This window comes from Phalangium opilio, unplaced genomic scaffold (assembly GCF_054372755.1).
Source record: "Phalangium opilio isolate 3A_F unplaced genomic scaffold, DU_Popi_V2 ptg001170l_1, whole genome shotgun sequence".
Lineage (NCBI taxonomy): Eukaryota > Metazoa > Arthropoda > Arachnida > Opiliones > Phalangiidae > Phalangium > Phalangium opilio.
Window position 1 is genome coordinate 4,991,168 of NW_028324255.1, and position 26,333 is coordinate 5,017,500.

The 26,333-nt window shown below is 34.6% G+C and overlaps 2 non-coding genes across 2 annotated transcripts; both read right to left on the reverse strand.

The window, feature by feature from the left end:
* Nucleotides 1-4,284: 4,284 nt before the first annotated feature.
* Nucleotides 4,285-4,357, reverse strand: TRNAH-GUG (transfer RNA histidin (anticodon GUG)). Its single transcript has one exon. It is a non-coding gene; the product is annotated as a tRNA-His (tRNA).
* A 1,806-nt stretch (nt 4,358-6,163) lies between these two features.
* Nucleotides 6,164-6,236, reverse strand: TRNAH-GUG (transfer RNA histidin (anticodon GUG)). The gene has a single exon. It is a non-coding gene; the product is annotated as a tRNA-His (tRNA).
* Between the last annotated feature and the right edge of the window lie 20,097 nt (nt 6,237-26,333).

A 26,333-nucleotide genomic window follows, 5' to 3' on the forward strand; every position in this document is an offset into this window, starting at 1 on the left:
TATTGTGTAAAAACCTTGACTTTTTACGTCACATCTGAGACCTCACAACACCGCTCCCGGATGGGCTCGAACCACCAACCTATTGGTTAACAGCCGAACGCGCTAACCATTGCGCCACGGAAGCCCAAAAGTTAAATGCTCGTTAGGTATTGTGTAAAAACCTTGACTTTTTACGTCACATCTGAGACCTCACAACACCGCTCCCGGATGGGCTCGAACCACCAACCTTTTGGTTAACAGCCGAACGCGCTAACCATTGCGCCACGGAAGCCCAAAAGTTAAATACTCGTCAGGTATTGTGTAAAAACCTTGACTTCTTACGTCACATCTGAGACCTCACAACACCGCTCCCGGATGGGTTCGAACCACCAACCTATTGGTTAACAGCCGAACGCGCTAACCATTGCGCCACGGAAGCACAAAAGTTAAATGCTCGTCAGGTATTGTGTAAAAACCTTGACTTTTTACGTCACATCTGAGACCTCACAACACCGCTCCCGGATGGGCTCGAACCACCAACCTATTGGTTAACAGCCGAACGCGCTAACCATTGCGCCACGGAAGCCCAAAAGTTAAATGCTCGTTAGGTATTGTGTAAAAACCTTGACTTTTTACGTCACATCTGAGACCTCACAACACCGCTCCCGGATGGGCTCGAACCACCAACCTATTGGTTAACAGCCGAACGCGCTAACCATTGCGCCACGGAAGCCCAAAAGTTAAATGCTCGTCAGGTATTATGTAAAAACCTTGACTTTTTACGTCACATCTGAGACCTCACAACACCGCTCCCGGATGGGCTCGAACCACCAACCTATTGGTTAACAGCCGAACGCGCTAACCATTGATCCACGGAAGCTCAGAAATTAAATGGTTGTCAGGTATTGTGGAAAAACTTTGGCTTTCTACGTTACATTTGAGACCCCACAACACCTTTCCCGGGTGGGCTCGAACCACCAACCTTTCGATTAACAGCTGAACGCGCTAACCATTATGCCACGGAAGCCCAAAAATTAAATGCTCGTCAGGTATTGTGTAAAAACCTTGACTTTTTACGTCACATCTGAGACCTCACAACACCGCTCCCGGATGGGCTCGAACCACCAACCTATTGGTTAACAGCCGAACGCGCTAACCATTGCGCCACGGAAGCCCAAAAATTAAATGGTCGTCATTTATTGTGCAAAAACTTTGGCTTTCTACGTTACATTTGAGAACCCACAACACCGCTCCCGGATGGGCTCGAACCACCAACCTATTGGTTAACAGCCGAACGTGCTAACCATTGCGCCACGGAAGCCCAAAAATTAAATGGTCGTCAGGTATTGTGGAAAAACTTTGGCTTTCTACGTTACATTTGAGATCACACAACACCGCTCCCGGGTGGGCTCGAACCACCAACCTATTGGTTAACAGCCGAACGCGCTAACCATTGCGCCACGGAAGCCAAGAAATTAAAAGGTTGTCAGGTATTGTGGAAAAGTTTTGACTTTTCACGCTACGTCTGAGACCCCACAACACCTCTCTCGGGTGGGCTCGAACCACCAACCTTTTGAATAACAGCTGAGCGCGCTAACCATTGCGCCACGGAAGCCCAAAAATTAAATGTTCGTCAGGTATTGTGGAAAAACTCTGACATTTTACGTTACATCTGAGACGTCACAACACCGCTCCAGGGAGGGCTCAAACAACCAGTCTTCTGAATTGCAGCTGAACGCGCTAACCATTGCGCCACGGAAGCCCATAAATTAAATGGTCGTCAGGTATTGTGGAAAAACCTTGACTTTTTACGTTACATCTGAGACCTCACAACACCGCTCCCAGATGGGCTCGAACCACCAACCTTTCAGTCGGTTAACAGCCGAACGCGCTAACCATTGCGCCACGGAAGCCCAAATATTAAATGGTCGTCAGGTATTGTGGAAAAACCTTGACTTCTTACGTCACATCTGAGACCTCACAACACCGCTCCCGGGTGGGCTCGAACCTTCAACCTTTTGTATAACAGTTGAGCGCGCTAACCATTGCGCCACGGAAGCCCAAAAATATAATGTTCGTCAGGTATTGTGGAAAAACCTTGATTTTACTTCACATCTGAGACGTCACAACACCGCTCCCGGATGGGCTCGAACCACCAACCTATTGGTTAACAGCCGAACGCGCTAAACATTAAGCCACGGAAGCTCAGGAATTAAATCGTTGTCAGGTATTGTGGAAAAACCTTGATTTTTTACGTCACATCTGAGACGTCACAACACCGCTCCTGGATTGGCTCGAACCACCAACCTATTTGTTAACAGCCAAACGCGCTAACCATTGAGCCACGGAAGCTCAGAAATTAAATGTTTGTCAGGTATTGTGGAAAGGTTATGACTTTTTACGTTACATCTGAGACCCTACAACACCTCTCCCGGGTGGGCTCGAACCACTAACCTTTCGGTTAACAGCCGAACGCGCTAACCATTGAGCCACGGAAGCTCAGAAATTAAATGGTTGTCACGTAATGTGTAAAAGTTTTGACTTTTTGCGCTACATCTGAGACCACACAACACCTTTCCCGGTTGGGCTCGAACCAACAATCTTTCGATTAACAGCTGAACGCGCTAACCATTGCGCCACGGAAGCCCAAAAATGAAATGGTCGTCAGGTATTGTGGAAAAACTTTTACTTTCTACGTTACATTTGAGACCCCACAACACCGCTCCTGGGTGGGCCGAACGCGCTAACCATTGAGCCACAGAAGCTCAGAAATTAAATGGTTGTCACGTATTGTGGAAATGTTCTGACTTTTTACGCTACATCTGAGACCCCACAACACCTCTCCCGGGTGGGCTCGAACCACCAAATTTTCGATTAACAGCTGAAAGCGCTAACCAATTGCGCCACGGACGCCCAAAAATTAAATGTTCGTCAGGTATTTTGGAAAAACTAACATTTTACGTTACATCTGAGACGTCACAACACCGCTCCCGGGTGGGCTCAAACCACCAGTCTTTTGAATAGCAGCTGAACGCGCTAACCATTGCGCCACGGAAGCCCAAAAATTAATTGGTCGTCAGGTATTGTGGAAAAACCTTGACTTTTGACGTCATCTTGAGACGTCACAACACCTCTCCCGGATGGGCTCGAACCACCAATCTTTCGGTTAACAGCCGAACGCGCTAACCATTGAGCCACGGACGCCCAAAAATTAAATGTTCGTCAGGTATTTTGGAAAAACTCTAACATTTTACGTTACATCTGAGACGTCACAACACCGCTCCCGGGTGGGCTCAAACCACCAGTCTTTTGAATAGCAGCTGAACGCGCTAACCATTGCGCCACGGAAGCCCAAAAATTAATTGGTCGTCAGGTATTGTGGAAAAACCTTGACTTTTGACGTCATCTTGAGACGTCACAACACCGCTCCCGGATGGGCTCGAACCACCAACCTATTTGTTAACAGCCGAACGCGCTAACCATTGAGCCACGGAAGCTCTGAAATTAAATGGTTGTCACGTATTGTGGAAATGTTTTGACTTTTTCCGCTACATCTGAGACTGTACAACACCTCTCCCGGGTGGGCTCGAACCACCAACCTTTCGATTAACAGCTGAACGCGCTAACCGTTGCGCCACGGAAGCCAAAAAATTAAATGTTCGTCAGGGATTGTGGAAAAACTCTGACTTTTTACGTCACATCTGAGACCTCACAACACCGCTCCCGGATGGGGTCGAACCACCAACCTATTGGTTAACAGCCGAACCCGCTAACTATTGCGCCACGGAAGCCCAAAAATTAAATGGTCGTCAGGTATTGTGGAAAAACTTTGGCTTTCTACGTTACATTTGAGATCACACAACACCGCTCCCGGATGGGCTCGAACCACCAACCTATTGGTTAACAGCCGAACGCGCTAACCATTGATCCACGGAAGCTCAGAAATTAAATGGTTGTCAGGTATTGTGGAAAAACTTTGGCTTTCTACGTTACATTTGAGACCCCACAACACCTTTCCCGGGTGGGCTCGAACCACCAACCTTTCGATTAACAGCTGAACGCGCTAACCATTATGCCACGGAAGCCCAAAAATTAAATGCTCGTCAGGTATTGTGTAAAAACCTTGACTTTTTACGTCACATCTGAGACCTCACAACACCGCTCCCGGATGGGCTCGAACCACCAACCTATTGGTTAACAGCCGAACGCGCTAACCATTGCGCCACGGAAGCCCAAAAGTTAAATGCTCGTCAGGTATTGTGTAAAAACCTTGACATTTACGTCAAATCTGAGACCTCACAACACCGCTCCCGGATGGGGTCGAACCACCAACCTATTGGTTCACAGCCGAACGCGCTAACCATTGCACCACGGAAGCTCAGAAATTAAATGGTTGTCACGTAATGTGTAAAAGTTTTGACTTTTTGCGCTACATCTGAGACCACACAACACCTTTCCCGGTTGGGCTCGAACCAACAATCTTTCGATTAACAGCTGAACGCGCTAACCATTGCGCCACGGAAGCCCAAAAATGAAATGGTCGTCAGGTATTGTGGAAAAACTTTTACTTTCTACGTTACATTTGAGACCCCACAACACCGCTCCTGGGTGGGCCGAACGCGCTAACCATTGAGCCACAGAAGCTCAGAAATTAAATGGTTGTCACGTATTGTGGAAATGTTCTGACTTTTTACGCTACATCTGAGACCCCACAACACCTCTCCCGGGTGGGCTCGAACCACCAAATTTTCGATTAACAGCTGAAAGCGCTAACCAATTGCGCCACGGACGCCCAAAAATTAAATGTTCGTCAGGTATTTTGGAAAAACTAACATTTTACGTTACATCTGAGACGTCACAACACCGCTCCCGGGTGGGCTCAAACCACCAGTCTTTTGAATAGCAGCTGAACGCGCTAACCATTGCGCCACGGAAGCCCAAAAATTAATTGGTCGTCAGGTATTGTGGAAAAACCTTGACTTTTGACGTCATCTTGAGACGTCACAACACCTCTCCCGGATGGGCTCGAACCACCAATCTTTCGGTTAACAGCCGAACGCGCTAACCATTGAGCCACGGACGCCCAAAAATTAAATGTTCGTCAGGTATTTTGGAAAAACTCTAACATTTTACGTTACATCTGAGACGTCACAACACCGCTCCCGGGTGGGCTCAAACCACCAGTCTTTTGAATAGCAGCTGAACGCGCTAACCATTGCGCCACGGAAGCCCAAAAATTAATTGGTCGTCAGGTATTGTGGAAAAACCTTGACTTTTGACGTCATCTTGAGACGTCACAACACCGCTCCCGGATGGGCTCGAACCACCAACCTATTTGTTAACAGCCGAACGCGCTAACCATTGAGCCACGGAAGCTCTGAAATTAAATGGTTGTCACGTATTGTGGAAATGTTTTGACTTTTTCCGCTACATCTGAGACTGTACAACACCTCTCCCGGGTGGGCTCGAACCACCAACCTTTCGATTAACAGCTGAACGCGCTAACCGTTGCGCCACGGAAGCCAAAAAATTAAATGTTCGTCAGGGATTGTGGAAAAACTCTGACTTTTTACGTCACATCTGAGACCTCACAACACCGCTCCCGGATGGGGTCGAACCACCAACCTATTGGTTAACAGCCGAACCCGCTAACTATTGCGCCACGGAAGCCCAAAAATTAAATGGTCGTCAGGTATTGTGGAAAAACTTTGGCTTTCTACGTTACATTTGAGATCACACAACACCGCTCCCGGATGGGCTCGAACCACCAACCTATTGGTTAACAGCCGAACGCGCTAACCATTGATCCACGGAAGCTCAGAAATTAAATGGTTGTCAGGTATTGTGGAAAAACTTTGGCTTTCTACGTTACATTTGAGACCCCACAACACCTTTCCCGGGTGGGCTCGAACCACCAACCTTTCGACTAACAGCTGAACGCGCTAACCATTATGCCACGGAAGCCCAAAAATTAAATGCTCGTCAGGTATTGTGTAAAAACCTTGACTTTTTACGTCACATCTGAGACCTCACAACACCGCTCCCGGATGGGCTCGAACCACCAACCTATTGGTTAACAGCCGAACGCGCTAACCATTGCGCCACGGAAGCCCAAAAGTTAAATGCTCGTCAGGTATTGTGTAAAAACCTTGACATTTACGTCAAATCTGAGACCTCACAACACCGCTCCCGGATGGGGTCGAACCACCAACCTATTGGTTCACAGCCGAACGCGCTAACCATTGCACCACGGAAGCCCAAAAATTAAATGGTCGTCATTTATTGTGCAAAAACTTTGGCTTTCTACGTTACATTTGAGATCACACAACACCGCTCCCGGGTGGGCTCGAACCACCAACCTATTGGTTAACAGCCGAACGCGCTAACCATTGCGCCACGGAAGCCAAGAAATTAAAAGGTTGTCAGGTATTGTGGAAAAGTTTTGACTTTTCACGCTACGTCTGAGACCCCACAACACCTCTCTCGGGTGGGCTCGAACCACCAACCTTTTGAATAACAGCTGAGCGCGCTAACCATTGCGCCACGGAAGCCCAAAAATTAAATGTTCGTCAGGTATTGTGGAAAAACTCTGACATTTTACGTTACATCTGAGACGTCACAACACCGCTCCAGGGAGGGCTCAAACAACCAGTCTTCTGAATTGCAGCTGAACGCGCTTACCATTGCGCCACGGAAGCCCATAAATTAAATGGTCGTCAGGTATTGTGGAAAAACCTTGACTTTTTACGTTACATCTGAGAGCTCACAACACCGCTCCCGGGTGGGCTCGAACCTTCAACCTTTTGTATAACAGTTGAGCGCGCTAACCATTGCGCCACGGAAGCCCAAAAATAAAATGTTCGTCAGGTATTGTGGAAAAACCTTGATTTTACTTCACATCTGAGACGTCACAACACCGCTCCCGGATGGGCTCGAACCACCAACCTATTGGTTAACAGCCGAACGCGCTAACCATTGAGCCACGGAAGCTCAGAAATTAAATCGTTGTCAGGTATTGTGGAAAAACCTTGATTTTTTACGTCACATCTGAGACGTCACAACACCGCTCCTGGATTGGCTCGAACCACAAACCTATTTGTTAACAGCCAAACTCGCTAACCATTGAGCCACGGAAGCTCAGAAATTAAATGTTTGTCAGGTATTGTGGAAAGGTTATGACTTTTTACGTTACATCTGAGACCCTTCAACACCTCTCCCGGGTGGGCTCGAACCACCAACCTTTCGGTTAACAGCCGAACGCGCTAACCATTGAGCCACGGAAGCTCAGAAATTAAATGGTTGTCACGTAATGTGTAAAAGTTTTGACTTTTTGCGCTACATCTGAGACCACACAACACCTCTCCCGGTTGGGCTCGAACCAACAATCTTTCGATTAACAGCTGAACGTGCTAACCATTGCGCCACGGAAGCCCAAAAATGAAATGGTCGTCAGGTATTGTCGAAAAACTTTTACTTTCTACGTTACATTTGAGACCCCACAACACCGCTCCTGGGTGGGCCGAACGCGCTAACCATTGAGCCACAGAAGCTCAGAAATTAAATGGTTGTCACGTATTGTGGAAATGTTTTGACTTTTTACGCTACATCTGAGACCCCACAACACCTCTCCCGGGTGGGCTCGAACCACCAAATTTTCGATTAACAGCTGAAAGCGCTAACCAATTGCGCCACGGACGCCCAAAAATTAAATGTTCGTCAGGTATTTTGGAAAAACTAACATTTTACGTTACATCTGAGACGTCACAACACCGCTCCCGGGTGGGCTCAAACCACCAGTCTTTTGAATAGCAGCTGAACGCGCTAACCATTGCGCCACGGAAGCCCAAAAATTAATTGGTCGTCAGGTATTGTGGAAAAACCTTGACTTTTGACGTCATCTTGAGACGTCACAACACCTCTCCCGGATGGGCTCGAACCACCAATCTTTCGGTTAACAGCCGAACGCGCTAACCATTGAGCCACGGACGCCCAAAAATTAAATGTTCGTCAGGTATTTTGGAAAAACTCTAACATTTTACGTTACATCTGAGACGTCACAACACCGCTCCCGGGTGGGCTCAAACCACCAGTCTTTTGAATAGCAGCTGAACTTGCTAACCATTGCGCCACGGAAGCCCAAAAATTAAATGGTCGTCAGGTATTGTGGAAAAACCTTGACTTTTGACGTCGTCTTGAGACGTCACAACACCGCTCCCGGATGGGCTCGAACCACCAACCTATTTGTTAACAGCCGAACGCGCTAACCATTGAGCCACGGAAGCTCTGAAATTAAATGGTTGTCAAGTATTGTGGAAAAGTTTTGACTTTTTACGCTACATCTGAGACCACACAACACCTCTCCCGGATGGGCTCGAACCACCAACCTTTCGATTAACAGCTGAACGCGCTAACCAATTGCGCCACGGACGCCCAAAAATTAAATGTTCGTCAGGTATTTTGGAAAAACTCTAACATTTCACGTTTCATGTGAGACGTCACAACACCGCTCCCGGGTGGGCTCAAACCACCAGTCTTTTGAATAGCAGCTGAACGCGCTAACCATTGCGCCACGGAAGCCCAAAAATTAATTGGTCGTCAGGTATTGTGGAAAAACCTTGACTTTTGACGTCATCTTGAGACGTCACAACACCGCTCCCGGATGGGCTCGAACCACCAACCTATTTGTTAACAGCCGAACGCGCTAACCATTGAGCCACGGAAGCTCTGAAATTAAATGGTTGTCACGTATTGTGGAAATGTTTTGACTTTTTCCGCTACATCTGAGACCGTACAACACCTCTCCCGGGTGGGCTCGAACCACCAACCTTTCGATTAACAGCTGAACGCGCTAACCATTGCGCCACGGAAGCCAAAAAATTAAATGTTCGTCAGGGATTGTGGAAAAACTCTGACATTTTACGTTACATCTGAGACGTCACAACAACGCTCCCGGGAGGGCTCAAACCACCAGTCTTTTGAATAGCAGCTGAACGCGCTAACCATTGCGCCACGGAAGCCCAAAAATTAAATGGTCGTCAGGTATTTTGGAAAAACCTTGACTTTTTACGTCACATCTGACACGTCACAACACCGCTCCCGGATGCGCTCGAACCACCAACCTATTTGTTAACAGCCGAACGCGCTAACCATTGAGCCACGGAAGCTCTGAAATTAAATGGTTGTCACGTATTGTGGAAAAGTTTTGACTTTTTACGCTACATCTGAGACCACACAACACCTCTCCCGGGTGTGCTCGAACCACCAATCTTTCGATTAACAGCTGAACGCGCTAAACATTGCGCCACGGAAGCCCAAAAATTAAATGTTCGTCAGGTATTGTGGAAAAACTCTGATATTTTACGTTACATCTGAGACGTCACAACACCGCTCCCGGAAGGCCTCAACGATTTTGAAAATGTTATTAAAAATCAAGGTACATTTTTAATTATTGTTCAATCGAGATGAAATCACTTTCAATGAGTGTTTTATAGGGAATTAAGCTGAATTCGGTCAAACATTTCTCCAGAAAAAAATGCATTCAAAAGTGTACCGAAAAAATCGCATGTTTTTCTTCTTCAAGATACAAAATCCGTGACAACGATTTCTTATTGAAAAATTTAATTTTAACAGTTTTTTAAATGAATATCGTTCCATTTGCTTGAATTAAAGCAAAATGTATAAAAATAATGGTTTCAGTGGTTATATTTGAAAATAGTGAAGAAATACTCAAAATATGCTTCTTTGGCCGTGAAACGTCGATTTTGAAAATGTTATTATAAATCGAGGTAAATTTTTATTTATTGTTCAATCGAGATGAAATCACTTTTAATGAGTGTTTTATTGGGAATTAAGCTGAATTCGGTCAAAAATTTCTCCAGAAAAAAATGCATTCAAAAAAGTACCGAGAAAATCGCATGTTTTTCTTCTTCAAGATACAAAATCCGTGACAACGATTTCTTATTGAAAAATTTAATTTTAACAGTTTTTTGATTGAATATCGTTACATTTGCTTGAATTAAAGCAAAAAGTATAAAAATAATGGTTTCAGTGAACATATTTGAAAATAGTGAAGAAATACTCAAAGTAAGCTTCTTTGGACGTGAAACGTCGATTTTGAAAATGTTATTAAAAATCGAGGTAAATTTTTAATTATTGTTCAATCGAGATGAAATCACTTTCAATGAGTGTTTTATAGGCAATTAAGCTGAATTCGGTCAAACATTTCTCCAGAAAAAAATGCATTCAAAAGTGTACCGAAAAAATCGCATTTTTTTTTCTTCAAGATACAAAATCCGTGACAACGATTTCTTATTTAAAATTGAATTTTAACAGTTTGTTGAATGAATATCGTTACATTTGCTTGAATTAACGCAAAAATTACAAAAATAATGGTTTCAGTGGTTATATTTGAAAACAGTGAACAAATACTCAAAATGTTTTTCTTAGGCCGAGTTACGTCGATTTTGAAAATGTTATTAAAAATCGAGGTACATTTTTATTTATTGTTCAATCGAGATGAAATCACTTTCAATGAGTGTTTTATAGGGAATTAAGCTGAATTCGGTCAAAAATTTCTCCTAAAAAAAATGCATTCAAAAAAGTACCAAAAAAATCGCATGTTTTTCTTCTTCAAGATATAAAATCCGTGACAACGATTTCTTATTGAAAAATTTAATTTTAACAGTTTTTTGATTGAATATCGTTACATTTGCTTGAATTAAAGCAAAAAGTATAAAAATAATGCTTTCAGTGAACATGTTTGAAAATAGTGAAGAAATACTCAAAGTATGCTTCTTTGGCCGTGAAACGTCGATTTTGAAAATGTTATCAAAAATCGAGGTAAATTTTTAATTATTGTTCAATCGAGATGAAATCACTCTCAATGAGTGTTTTATAGGGAATTAAGCTGAATTCGGTCAAAAATTTCTCCTGAAAAAAATGCATTCAAAAAAGTACCGAAAAAATCGCATGTTTTTCTTCTTCAAGATACAAAATCCGTGACAACGATTTCTTATTGAAAAATTGAATTTTAACAGTTTTTTGAATGAATATCGTTACATTTGCTTGAATTAAAGCAAAAAGTATAAAAATAATGGTTTCAGTGGTTATTTTTGAAAATAGTGAAGAAATACTCAAAATATGCTTCTTTGGCCGTGAAACGTCGATTTTGAAAATGTTATTAAAAATCGAGGTAAATTTTTAATTATTGTTCAATCGAGATGAAATCACTTTCAATGAGTGTTTTATAGGGAATTAAGCTGAATTCGGTCAAGCATTTCTCCAGAAAAAAATGCATTCAAAAAAGTACCGAAAAAATCGCATGTTTTTCTTCTTCAAGATACAAAATCCGTGACAACAATTTCTTATTTAAAATTGAATTTTAACAGTTTGTTGAATGAATATCGTTACATTTGCTTGAATTAACGCAAAAATTACAAAAATAATTGTTTCAGTGGTTATATTTGAAAACAGTGAACAAATACTCAAAATGTTTTTCTTAGGCCGAGTTACGTCGATTTTGAAAATGTTATTAAAAATCGAGGTAAATTTTTAATTATTGTTCAATCGAGATGAAATCACTTTCAATGAGTGTTTTATAGGGAATTAAGCTGAATTCGGTCAAACATTTCTCCAGAAAAAAATGCATTCAAAAAAGTACCGAAAAAATCGCATGTTTTTCTTCTTCAAGATACAAAATCCGTGACAACGATTTCTTATTTAAAATTGAATTTTAACAGTTTGTTGAATGAATATCGTTACATTTGCTTGAATTAACGCAAAAATTACAAAAATAATGGTTTCAGTGGTTATATTTGAAAACAGTGAACAAATACTCAAAATGTTTTTCTTAGGCCGAGTTACGTCGATTTTGAAAATGTTATTAAAAATCGAGGTACATTTTTATTTATTGTTCAATCGAGATGAAATCACTTTCAATGAGTGTTTTATAGGGAATTAAGCTGAATTCGGTCAAAAATTTCTCCAGAAAAAAATGCATTCAAAAAAGTACCGAAAAAATCGCATGTTTTTCTTCTTCAAGATACAAAATCCGTGACAACGATTTCTTATTGAAAAATTGAATTTTAACAGTTTTTTGAATGAATATCGTTACATTTGCTTGAATTAAAGCAAAAAGTATAAAAATAATGGTTTCAGTGAAAATATTTGTAAATAGTGAACAAATACTCAAAATGTTTTTCTTAGGCCGAGTTACGTCGATTTTGAAAATGTAATTAAAAATCGAGGTATATTTTTATTTATTGTTCAATCGAGATGAAATCACTTTTATAGGGAATTAAGCTGAATTCGGTCAAAAATTTCTCCAGAAAAAAATGCATTCAAAAAAGTACCGAAAAAATCGCATGTTTTTCTTCTTCAAGATACAAAATCCGTGACAACGATTTCTTATTGAAAAATTGAATTTTAACAGTTTTTTGAATGAATATCGTTACATTTGCTTGAATTAAAGCAAAAAGTATAAAAATAATGGTTTCAGTGGTTATTTTTGAAAATAGTGAAGAAATACTCAAAATATGCTTCTTTGGCCGTGAAACGTCGATTTTGAAAATGTTATTAAAAATCGAGGTACATTTTTATTTATTGTTCAATCGAGATGAAATCACTTTTAATGAGTGTTTTATAGGCAATTAAGCTGAATTCGGTCAAAAATTTCTCCAGAAAAAAATGCATTCAAAAAAGTACCGAAAAAATCGCATGTTTTTTTTCTTCAAGATACAAAATCCGTGACAACGATTTCATATTTAAAATTGAATTTTAACAGTTTGTTGAATGAATATCGTTACATTTGCTTGCATTAAAGCAAAAAGTATAAAAATAATGGTTTCAGTGGTTATTTTTGAAAATAGTGAAGAAATACTCAAAATGTTTTTCTTAGGCCGAGTTACGTCGATTTTGAAAATGTTATTAAAAATCGAGGTACATTTTTATTTATTGTTCAGTCGAGATGAAATCACTTTCAATGAGTGTTTTATAGGGAATTAAGCTGAATTCGGTCAAGCATTTCTCCAGAAAAAAATGCATTCAAAAAAGTACCGAAAAAATCGCATGTTTTTCTTCTTCAAGATACAAAATCCGTGACAACGATTTCTTATTTAAAATTGAATTTTAACAGTTTGTTGAATGAATATCGTTACATTTGCTTGAATTAACGCAAAAATTACAAAAATAATTGTTTCAGTGGTTATATTTGAAAACAGTGAACAAATACTCAAAATGTTTTTCTTAGGCCGAGTTACGTCGATTTTGAAAATGTTATTAAAAATCGAGGTAAATTTTTAATTATTGTTCAATCGAGATGAAATCACTTTCAATGAGTGTTTTATAGGGAATTAAGCTGAATTCGGTCAAACATTTCTCCAGAAAAAAATGCATTCAAAAAAGTACCGAAAAAATCGCATGTTTTTCTTCTTCAAGATACAAAATCCGTGACAACGATTTCTTATTTAAAATTGAATTTTAACAGTTTGTTGAATGAATATCGTTACATTTGCTTGAATTAACGCAAAAATTACAAAAATAATGGTTTCAGTGGTTATATTTGAAAACAGTGAACAAATACTCAAAATGTTTTTCTTAGGCCGAGTTACGTCGATTTTGAAAATGTTATTAAAAATCGAGGTACATTTTTATTTATTGTTCAATCGAGATGAAATCACTTTCAATGAGTGTTTTATAGGGAATTAAGCTGAATTCGGTCAAAAATTTCTCCAGAAAAAAATGCATTCAAAAAAGTACCGAAAAAATCGCATGTTTTTCTTCTTCAAGATACAAAATCCGTGACAACGATTTCTTATTGAAAAATTGAATTTTAACAGTTTTTTGAATGAATATCGTTACATTTGCTTGAATTAAAGCAAAAAGTATAAAAATAATGGTTTCAGTGGTTATTTTTGAAAATAGTGACGAAATACTCAAAATATGCTTCTTTGGCCGTGAAACGTCGATTTTGAAAATGTTATTAAAAATCGAGGTACTTTTTTATTTATTGTTCAATCGAGATGAAATCACTTTTAATGAGTGTTTTATAGGGAATTAAGCTGAATTCGGTCAAAAATTTCTCCTGAAAAAAATGCATTCAAAAAAGTACCGAAAAAATCGCATGTTTTTCTTCTTCAAGATACAAAATCCGTGACAACGATTTCTTATTGAAAAATTTAATTTTAACAGATTTTTGATTGAATATCGTTACATTTGCTTGAATTAAAGCAAAAAGTATAAAAATAATGGTTTCAGTGAACATATTTGAAAATAGTGAAGAAATACTCAAAGTAAGCTTCTTTGGCCGTGAAACGTCGATTTTGAAAATGTTATTTAAAATCGAGGTAAATTTTTAATTATTGTTCAATCGAGATGAAATCACTTTCAATGAGTGTTTTATAGGGAATTAAGCTGAATTCGGTCAAACATTTCTCCAGAAAAAAATGCATTCAAAAAAGTACCGAAAAAATCGCATGTTTTTCTTCTTCAAGATACAAAATCCGTGACAACGATTTCTTATTTAAAATTGAATTTTAACAGTTTGTTGAATGAATATCGTTACATTTGCTTGAATTAACGCAAAAATTACAAAAATAATGGTTTCAGTGGTTATATTTGAAAACAGTGAACAAATACTCAAAATGTTTTTCTTAGGCAGAGTTACGTCGATTTTGAAAATGTAATTAAAAATCGAGGTATATTTTTATTTATTGTTCAATCGAGATGAAATCACTTTTATTGAGTGTTTTATAGGGAATTAAGCTGAATTCGGTCAAAAATTTCTACAGAAAAAAATGCATTCAAAAAAGTACCGAAAAAATCGCATGTTTTTCTTCTTCAAGATACAAAATCCGTGACAACGATTTCTTATTGAAAAATTTAATTTTAACAGTTTTTTGATTGAATATCGTTACATTTGCTTGAATTAAAGCAAAAAGTATAAAAATAATGGTTTCAGTGAACATATTTGAAAATAGTGAAGAAATACTCAAAGTAAGCTTCTTTGGCCGTGAAACGTCGATTTTGAAAATGTTATTAAAAATCGAGGTACATTTTTATTTATTGTTCAATCGAGATGAAATCACTTTTAATGAGTGTTTTATAGGCAATTAAGCTGAATTCGGTCAAAAATTTCTCCAGAAAAAAATGCATTCAAAAAAGTACCGAAAAAATCGCATGTTTTTTTTCTTCAAGATACAAAATCCGTGACAACGATTTCATATTTAAAATTGAATTTTAACAGTTTGTTGAATGAATATCGTTACATTTGCTTGCATTAAAGCAAAAAGTATAAAAATAATGGTTTCAGTGGTTATTTTTGAAAATAGTGAAGAAATACTCAAAATGTTTTTCTTAGGCCGAGTTACGTCGATTTTGAAAATGTTATTAAAAATCGAGGTACATTTTTATTTATTGTTCAGTCGAGATGAAATCACTTTCAATGAGTGTTTTATAGGGAATTAAGCTGAATTCGGTCAAGCATTTCTCCAGAAAAAAATGCATTCAAAAAAGTACCGAAAAAATCGCATGTTTTTCTTCTTCAAGATACAAAATCCGTGACAACGATTTCTTATTTAAAATTGAATTTTAACAGTTTGTTGAATGAATATCGTTACATTTGCTTGAATTAACGCAAAAATTACAAAAATAATTGTTTCAGTGGTTATATTTGAAAACAGTGAACAAATACTCAAAATGTTTTTCTTAGGCCGAGTTACGTCGATTTTGAAAATGTTATTAAAAATCGAGGTAAATTTTTAATTATTGTTCAATCGAGATGAAATCACTTTCAATGAGTGTTTTATAGGGAATTAAGCTGAATTCGGTCAAACATTTCTCCAGAAAAAAATGCATTCAAAAAAGTACCGAAAAAATCGCATGTTTTTCTTCTTCAAGATACAAAATCCGTGACAACGATTTCTTATTTAAAATTGAATTTTAACAGTTTGTTGAATGAATATCGTTACATTTGCTTGAATTAACGCAAAAATTACAAAAATAATGGTTTCAGTGGTTATATTTGAAAACAGTGAACAAATACTCAAAATGTTTTTCTTAGGCCGAGTTACGTCGATTTTGAAAATGTTATTAAAAATCGAGGTACATTTTTATTTATTGTTCAATCGAGATGAAATCACTTTCAATGAGTGTTTTATAGGGAATTAAGCTGAATTCGGTCAAAAATTTCTCCAGAAAAAAATGCATTCAAAAAAGTACCGAAAAAATCGCATGTTTTTCTTCTTCAAGATACAAAATCCGTGACAACGATTTCTTATTGAAAAATTGAATTTTAACAGTTTTTTGAATGAATATCGTTACATTTGCTTGAATTAAAGCAAAAAGTATAAAAATAATGGTTTCAGTGGTTATTTTTGAAAATAGTGACGAAATACTCAAAATATGCTTCTTTGGCCGTGAAACGTCGATTTTGAAAATGTTATTAAAAATCGAGGTACTTTTTTATTTATTGTTCAATCGAGATGAAATCACTTTTAATGAGTGTTTTATAGGGAATTAAGCTGAATTCGGTCAAAAATTTCTCCTGAAAAAAATGCATTCAAAAAAGTACCGAAAAAATCGCATGTTTTTCTTCTTCAAGATACAAAATCCGTGACAACGATTTCTTATTGAAAAATTTAATTTTAACAGATTTTTGATTGAATATCGTTACATTTGCTTGAATTAAAGCAAAAAGTATAAAAATAATGGTTTCAGTGAACATATTTGAAAATAGTGAAGAAATACTCAAAGTAAGCTTCTTTGGCCGTGAAACGTCGATTTTGAAAATGTTATTTAAAATCGAGGTAAATTTTTAATTATTGTTCAATCGAGATGAAATCACTTTCAATGAGTGTTTTATAGGGAATTAAGCTGAATTCGGTCAAACATTTCTCCAGAAAAAAATGCATTCAAAAAAGTACCGAAAAAATCGCATGTTTTTCTTCTTCAAGATACAAAATCCGTGACAACGATTTCTTATTTAAAATTGAATTTTAACAGTTTGTTGAATGAATATCGTTACATTTGCTTGAATTAACGCAAAAATTACAAAAATAATGGTTTCAGTGGTTATATTTGAAAACAGTGAACAAATACTCAAAATGTTTTTCTTAGGCAGAGTTACGTCGATTTTGAAAATGTAATTAAAAATCGAGGTATATTTTTATTTATTGTTCAATCGAGATGAAATCACTTTTATTGAGTGTTTTATAGGGAATTAAGCTGAATTCGGTCAAAAATTTCTACAGAAAAAAATGCATTCAAAAAAGTACCGAAAAAATCGCATGTTTTTCTTCTTCAAGATACAAAATCCGTGACAACGATTTCTTATTGAAAAATTTAATTTTAACAGTTTTTTGATTGAATATCGTTACATTTGCTTGAATTAAAGCAAAAAGTATAAAAATAATGGTTTCAGTGAACATATTTGAAAATAGTGAAGAAATACTCAAAGTAAGCTTCTTTGGCCGTGAAACGTCGATTTTGAAAATGTTATTAAAAATCGAGGTACATTTTTATTTATTGTTCAATCGAGATGAAATCACTTTTAATGAGTGTTTTATAGGCAATTAAGCTGAATTCGGTCAAAAATTTCTCCAGAAAAAAATGCATTCAAAAAAGTACCGAAAAAATCGCATGTTTTTTTTCTTCAAGATACAAAATCCGTGACAACGATTTCATATTTAAAATTGAATTTTAACAGTTTGTTGAATGAATATCGTTACATTTGCTTGCATTAAAGCAAAAAGTATAAAAATAATGGTTTCAGTGGTTATTTTTGAAAATAGTGAAGAAATACTCAAAATGTTTTTCTTAGGCCGAGTTACGTCGATTTTGAAAATGTTATTAAAAATCGAGGTACATTTTTATTTATTGTTCAGTCGAGATGAAATCACTTTCAATGAGTGTTTTATAGGGAATTAAGCTGAATTCGGTCAAGCATTTCTCCAGAAAAAAATGCATTCAAAAAAGTACCGAAAAAATCGCATGTTTTTCTTCTTCAAGATACAAAATCCGTGACAACGATTTCTTATTTAAAATTGAATTTTAACAGTTTGTTGAATGAATATCGTTACATTTGCTTGAATTAACGCAAAAATTACAAAAATAATTGTTTCAGTGGTTATATTTGAAAACAGTGAACAAATACTCAAAATGTTTTTCTTAGGCCGAGTTACGTCGATTTTGAAAATGTTATTAAAAATCGAGGTAAATTTTTAATTATTGTTCAATCGAGATGAAATCACTTTCAATGAGTGTTTTATAGGGAATTAAGCTGAATTCGGTCAAACATTTCTCCAGAAAAAAATGCATTCAAAAAAGTACCGAAAAAATCGCATGTTTTTCTTCTTCAAGATACAAAATCCGTGACAACGATTTCTTATTTAAAATTGAATTTTAACAGTTTGTTGAATGAATATCGTTACATTTGCTTGAATTAACGCAAAAATTACAAAAATAATGGTTTCAGTGGTTATATTTGAAAACAGTGAACAAATACTCAAAATGTTTTTCTTAGGCCGAGTTACGTCGATTTTGAAAATGTTATTAAAAATCGAGGTACATTTTTATTTATTGTTCAATCGAGATGAAATCACTTTCAATGAGTGTTTTATAGGGAATTAAGCTGAATTCGGTCAAAAATTTCTCCAGAAAAAAATGCATTCAAAAAAGTACCGAAAAAATCGCATGTTTTTCTTCTTCAAGATACAAAATCCGTGACAACGATTTCTTATTGAAAAATTGAATTTTAACAGTTTTTTGAATGAATATCGTTACATTTGCTTGAATTAAAGCAAAAAGTATAAAAATAATGGTTTCAGTGGTTATTTTTGAAAATAGTGACGAAATACTCAAAATATGCTTCTTTGGCCGTGAAACGTCGATTTTGAAAATGTTATTAAAAATCGAGGTACTTTTTTATTTATTGTTCAATCGAGATGAAATCACTTTTAATGAGTGTTTTATAGGGAATTAAGCTGAATTCGGTCAAAAATTTCTCCTGAAAAAAATGCATTCAAAAAAGTACCGAAAAAATCGCATGTTTTTCTTCTTCAAGATACAAAATCCGTGACAACGATTTCTTATTGAAAAATTTAATTTTAACAGATTTTTGATTGAATATCGTTACATTTGCTTGAATTAAAGCAAAAAGTATAAAAATAATGGTTTCAGTGAACATATTTGAAAATAGTGAAGAAATACTCAAAGTAAGCTTCTTTGGCCGTGAAACGTCGATTTTGAAAATGTTATTTAAAATCGAGGTAAATTTTTAATTATTGTTCAATCGAGATGAAATCACTTTCAATGAGTGTTTTATAGGGAATTAAGCTGAATTCGGTCAAACATTTCTCCAGAAAAAAATGCATTCAAAAAAGTACCGAAAAAATCGCATGTTTTTCTTCTTCAAGATACAAAATCCGTGACAACGATTTCTTATTGAAAAATTGAATTTTAACAGTTTTTTGAATGAATATCGTTACATTTGCTTGAATTATAGCAAAAAGTATGAAAATAATGGTTTCAGTGAATATATTTGTAAATAGTGAACAAATACTCAAAATGTTTTTCTTAGGCAGAGTTACGTCGATTTTGAAAATGTAATTAAAAATCGAGGTATATTTTTATTTATTGTTCAATCGAGATGAAATCACTTTTATTGAGTGTTTTATAGGGAATTAAGCTGAATTCGGTCAAACATTTCTCCAGAAAAAAATGCATTTAAAAGTGTACCGAAAAAATCGAATGTTTTTTTTCTTCAAGATACAAAATCCGTGACAACGATTTCTTATTTAAAATTGAATTTTAACAGTTTGTTGAATGAATATCGTTACATTTGCTTGAATTAACGCAAAAATTACAAAAATAATGGTTTCAGTGGTTATTTTTGAAAATAGTGACGAAATACTCAAAATATGCTTCTTTGGCCGTGAAACGTCGATTTTGAAAATGTTATTAAAAATCGAGGTACTTTTTTATTTATTGTTCAATCGAGATGAAATCACTTTTAATGAGTGTTTTATAGGGAATTAAGCTGAATTCTATCAAAAATTTCTCCTGAAAAAAATGCATTCAAAAAAGTACCGAAAAAATCGCATGTTTTTCTTCTTCAAGATACAAAATCCGTGACAACGATTTCTTATTGAAAAATTTAATTTTAACAGATTTTTGATTGAATATCGTTACATTTGCTTGAATTAAAGCAAAAAGTATAAAAATAATGGTTTCAGTGAACATATTTGAAAATAGTGAAGAAATACTCAAAGTAAGCTTCTTTGGCCGTGAAACGTCGATTTTGAAAATGTTATTTAAAATCGAGGTAAATTTTTAATTATTGTTCAATCGAGATGAAATCACTTTCAATGAGTGTTTTATAGGGAATTAAGCTGAATTCGGTCAAACATTTCTCCAGAAAAAAATGCATTCAAAAAAGTACCGAAAAAATCGCATGTTTTTCTTCTTCAAGATACAAAATCCGTGACAACGATTTCTTATTGAAAAATTGAATTTTAACAGTTTTTTGAATGAATATCGTTACATTTGCTTGAATTATAGCAAAAAGTATGAAAATAATGGTTTCAGTGAATATATTTGTAAATAGTGAACAAATACTCAAAATGTTTTTCTTAGGCAGAGTTACGTCGATTTTGAAAATGTAATTAAAAATCGAGGTATATTTTTATTTATTGTTCAATCGAGATGAAATCACTTTTATTGAGTGTTTTATAGGGAATTAAGCTGAATTCGGTCAAAAATTTCTACAGAAAAAAATGCATTCAAAAAAGTACCGAAAAAATCGCATGTTTTTCTTCTTCAAGATACAAAATCCGTGACAACGATTTCTTATTGAAAAATTTAATTTTAACAGTTTTTTGATTGAATATCGTTACATTTGCTTGAATTAAAGCAAAAAGTATAAAAATAATGGTTTCAGTGAACATATTTGAAAATAGTGAAGAAATACTCAAAGTAAGCTTCTTTGGCCGTGAGACGTCGATTTTGAAAATGTTATTAAAAATCGAGGTACATTTTTATTTATTGTTCAATCGAGATGAAATCACTTTTAATGAGTGTTTTATAGGCAATTAAGCTGAATTCGGTCAAAAATTTCTCCAGAAAAAAATGCATTCAAAAAAGTACCGAAAAAATCGCATGTTTTTTTTCTTCAAGATACAAAATCCGTGACAACGATTTCTTATTTAAAATTGAATTTTAACAGTTTGTTGAATGAATATCGTTACATTTGCTTGCATTAAAGCAAAAAGTATAAAAATAATGGTTTCAGTGGTTATTTTTGAAAATAGTGAAGAAATACTCAAAATGTTTTTCTTAGGCCGAGTTACGTCGATTTTGAAAATGTTATTAAAAATCGAGGTACATTTTTATTTATTGTTCAGTCGAGATGAAATCACTTTCAATGAGTGTTTTATAGGGAATTAAGCTGAATTCGGTCAAAAATTTCTCGAGAAAAAAATGCATTCAAAAAAGTACCGAAAAAATCGCATGTTTTTCTTCTTCAAGATACAAAATCCGTGACAACGATTTCTTATTGAAAAATTGAATTTTAACAGTTTTTTGAATGAATATCGTTACACTTGCTTGAAATAAAGCAAAAAGTATAAAAATAATGGTTTCAGTGAATATATTTGTAAATAGTGAAGAAATACTCAAAATATGCTTCGTTGGCGGTGAAACGTCGATTTTTAAAATGTTATTAAAAATCGAGGTACATTTTTAATTATTGTTCAATCGAGATGAAATCACTTTTAATGAGTGTTTTATAGGGAATTAAGCTGAATTCGGTCAAACATTTCTCCAGAAAAAAATGCATTTAAAAGTGTACCGAAAAAATCGAATGTTTTTTTTCTTCAAGATACAAAATCCGTGACAACGATTTCTTATTTAAAATTGAATTTTAACAGTTTTTTGAATGAATATCGTTACATTGCTTGAATTAAAGCAAAATGTATAAAAATAATGGTTTCAGTGAACATATTTGAAAATAGTGAAGAAATACTCAAAGTATGCTTCTTTGGCCGTGAAACGTCGATTTTGAAAATGTTATTAAAAATCGAGGTAAATTTTTAATTATTGTTCAATCAAGATGAAATCACTTTCAAAGAGTGTTTTATAGGGAATTAAGCTGAATTCGGTCAAACATTTCTCCAAAAAAAATGCATTCAAAAGTGTACCGAAAAAATCGCATGTTTTTTTCTTCAAGATACAATATCCGTGACAACGATTTCTTATTGAAAATTGAATTTTAACAGTTTTTTGAATGAATATCGTTACATTGCTTGAATTAAAGCAAAAAGTATAAAAATAATGGTTTCAGTGGTTATATTTGAAAATAGTGAAGAAATACTCAAAATATGCTTCTTTGGCCGTGAAACGTCGATTTTGAAAATGTTATTAAAAATCGAGGTACATTTTTACTTATTGTTCAATCGAGATGAAATCACTTTTAATGAGTGTTTTATAGGCAATTAAGCTGAATTCGGTCAAAAATTTCTCCTGAAAAAAATGCATTCAAAAGTGTACCGAAAAAATCGCATGTTTTTTTCTTCAAGATACAAAATCCGTGACAACGATTTCTTATTTAAAATTGAATTTTAACAGTTTGTTTAATGAATATCGTTACATTTGCTTGAATTAACGCAAAAATTACAAAAATAATGGTTTCAGTGGTTATATTTGAAAACAGTGAACAAATACTCAAAATGTTTTTCTTAGGCCGAGTTACGTCGATTTTGAAAATCTTATTAAAAATCGAGGTACATTTTTATTTATTGTTCAATCGAGATGAAATCACTTTCAATGAGTGTTTTATAGGGAATTAAGCTGAAATCGGTCAAAAATTTCTCCAGAAAAAATGCATTCAAAAAAGTACCGAAAAAATCGCATGTTTTTCTTCTTCAAGATACAAAATCCGTGACAACGATTTCTTATTGAAAAATTGAATTTTAACAGTTTTTTGAATGAATATCGTTACATTTGCTTGAATTATAGCAAAAAGTATGAAAATAATGGTTTCAGTGAATATATTTGTAAATAGTGAACAAATACTCAAAATGTTTTTCTTAGGCCGAGTTACGTCGATTTTGAAAATGTTATTAAAAATCGAGGTATATTTTCATTTATTGTTCAATCGAGATGAAATCACTTTTATTGAGTGTTTTATAGGGAATTAAGCTGAATTCGGTCAAACATTTCTCCAGAAAAAAATGCATTCAAAAGTGTACCGAAAAAATCGCATGTTTTTTTTCTTCAAGATACAAAATCCGTGACAACGATTTCTTATTGAAAAATTTAATTTTAACAGTTTATTGAATGAATATCGTTACATTGCTTGAATTAAAGCAAAATGTATAAAAATAATGGTTTCAGTGAACATATTTGAAAATAGTGAAGAAATACTCAAAGTAAGCTTCTTTGGCCGTGAAACGTCGATTTTGAAAATGTTATTAAAAATCGAGGTACATTTTTATTTATTGTTCAATCGATATGAAATCACTTTTAATGAGTGTTTTATAGGCAATTAAGCTGAATTCGGTCAAAAATTTCTCCAGAAAAAAATGCATTCAAAAAAGTACCGAAAAAATCGCATGTTTTTTTTCTTCAAGATACAAAATCCGTGACAACGATTTCTTATTTAAAACTGAATTTTAACAGTTTGTTGAATGAATATCGTTACATTTGCTTGCATTAAAGCAAAAAGTATAAAAATAATGGTTTCAGTGGTTATTTTTGAAAATAGTGAAGAAATACTCAAAATGTTTTTCTTAGGCCGAGTTACGTCGATTTTGAAAATGTTATTAAAAATCGAGGTACATTTTTATTTATTGTTCAGTCGAGATGAAATCACTTTCAATGAGTGTTTTATAGGGAATTAAGCTGAATTCGGTCAAAAATTTCTCCAGAAAAAAATGCATTCAAAAAAGTACCGAAAAAATCGCATGTTTTTCTTCTTCAAGATACAAAATCCGTGACAACGATTTCTTATTGAAAAATTGAATTTTAACAGTTTTTTGAATGAATATCGTTACACTTGCTTGAAATAAAGCAAAAAGTATAAAAATAATGGTTTCAGTGAATATATTTGTAAATAGTGAAGAAATACTCAAAATATGCTTCGTTGGCGGTGAAACGTCGATTTTTAAAATGTTATTAAAAATCGAGGTACATTTTTAATTATTGTTCAATCGAGATGAAATCACTTTTAATGAGTGTTTTATAGGGAATTAAGCTGAATTCGGTCAAACATTTCTCCAGAAAAAAATGCATTTAAAAGTGTACCGAAAAAATCGAATGTTTTTTTTCTTCAAGATACAAAATCCGTGACAACGATTTCTTATTTAAAATTGAATTTTAACAGTTTGTTGAATGAATATCGTTACATTTGCTTGAATTAACGCAAAAATTACAAAAATAATGGTTTCAGTGGTTATATTTGAAAACAGGGAACAAATACTCAAAATGTTTTTCTTAGGCCGAGTTACGTCGATTTTGAAAATGTTATTAAAAATCGAGGTACATTTTAATTTATTGTTCAATCGAGATGAAATCACTTTTATTGAGTGTTTTATAGGGAATTAAGCTGAATTCGGTCAAAAATTTCTCCAGAAAAAAATGCATTCAAAAGTGTACCGAAAAAATCGCATGTTTTTCTTCTTCAAGATACAAAATCCGTGACAACGATTTCTTATTGAAAAATTGAATTTTAACAGTTTTTTGAATGAATATCGTTACATTTGCTTGAATTATAGCAAAAAGTATGAAAATAATGGTTTCAGTGAATATATTTGTAAATAGTGAACAAATACTCAAAATGTTTTTCTTAGGCCGAGTTACGTCGATTTTGAAAATGTTATTAAAAATCGAGGTATATTTTCATTTATTGTTCAATCGAGATGAAATCACTTTTATTGAGTGTTTTATAGGGAATTAAGCTGAATTCGGTCAAACATTTCTCCAGAAAAAAATGCATTCAAAAGTGTACCGAAAAAATCGCATGTTTTTTTTCTTCAAGATACAAAATCCGTGACAACGATTTCTTATTGAAAAATTTAATTTTAACAGTTTATTGAATGAATATCGTTACATTGCTTGAATTAAAGCAAAATGTATAAAAATAATGGTTTCAGTGAACATATTTGAAAATAGTGAAGAAATACTCAAAGTAAGCTTCTTTGGCCGTGAAACGTCGATTTTGAAAATGTTATTAAAAATCGAGGTACATTTTTATTTATTGTTCAATCGATATGAAATCACTTTTAATGAGTGTTTTATAGGCAATTAAGCTGAATTCGGTCAAAAATTTCTCCAGAAAAAAATGCATTCAAAAAAGTACCGAAAAAATCGCATGTTTTTTTTCTTCAAGATACAAAATCCGTGACAACGATTTCTTATTTAAAATTGAATTTTAACAGTTTGTTGAATGAATATCGTTACATTTGCTTGCATTAAAGCAAAAAGTATAAAAATAATGGTTTCAGTGGTTATTTTTGAAAATAGTGAAGAAATACTCAAAATGTTTTTCTTAGGCCGAGTTACGTCGATTTTGAAAATGTTATTAAAAATCGAGGTACATTTTTATTTATTGTTCAGTCGAGATGAAATCACTTTCAATGAGTGTTTTATAGGGAATTAAGCTGAATTCGGTCAAAAATTTCTCCAGAAAAAAATGCATTCAAAAAAGTACCGAAAAAATCGCATGTTTTTCTTCTTCAAGATACAAAATCCGTGACAACGATTTCTTATTGAAAAATTGAATTTTAACAGTTTTTTGAATGAATATCGTTACACTTGCTTGAAATAAAGCAAAAAGTATAAAAATAATGGTTTCAGTGAATATATTTGTAAATAGTGAAGAAATACTCAAAATATGCTTCGTTGGCGGTGAAACGTCGATTTTTAAAATGTTATTAAAAATCGAGGTACATTTTTAATTATTGTTCAATCGAGATGAAATCACTTTTAATGAGTGTTTTATAGGGAATTAAGCTGAATTCGGTCAAACATTTCTCCAGAAAAAAATGCATTTAAAAGTGTACCGAAAAAATCGAATGTTTTTTTTCTTCAAGATACAAAATCCGTGACAACGATTTCTTATTTAAAATTGAATTTTAACAGTTTGTTGAATGAATATCGTTACATTTGCTTGAATTAACGCAAAAATTACAAAAATAATGGTTTCAGTGGTTATATTTGAAAACAGGGAACAAATACTCAAAATGTTTTTCTTAGGCCGAGTTACGTCGATTTTGAAAATGTTATTAAAAATCGAGGTACATTTTAATTTATTGTTCAATCGAGATGAAATCACTTTTATTGAGTGTTTTATAGGGAATTAAGCT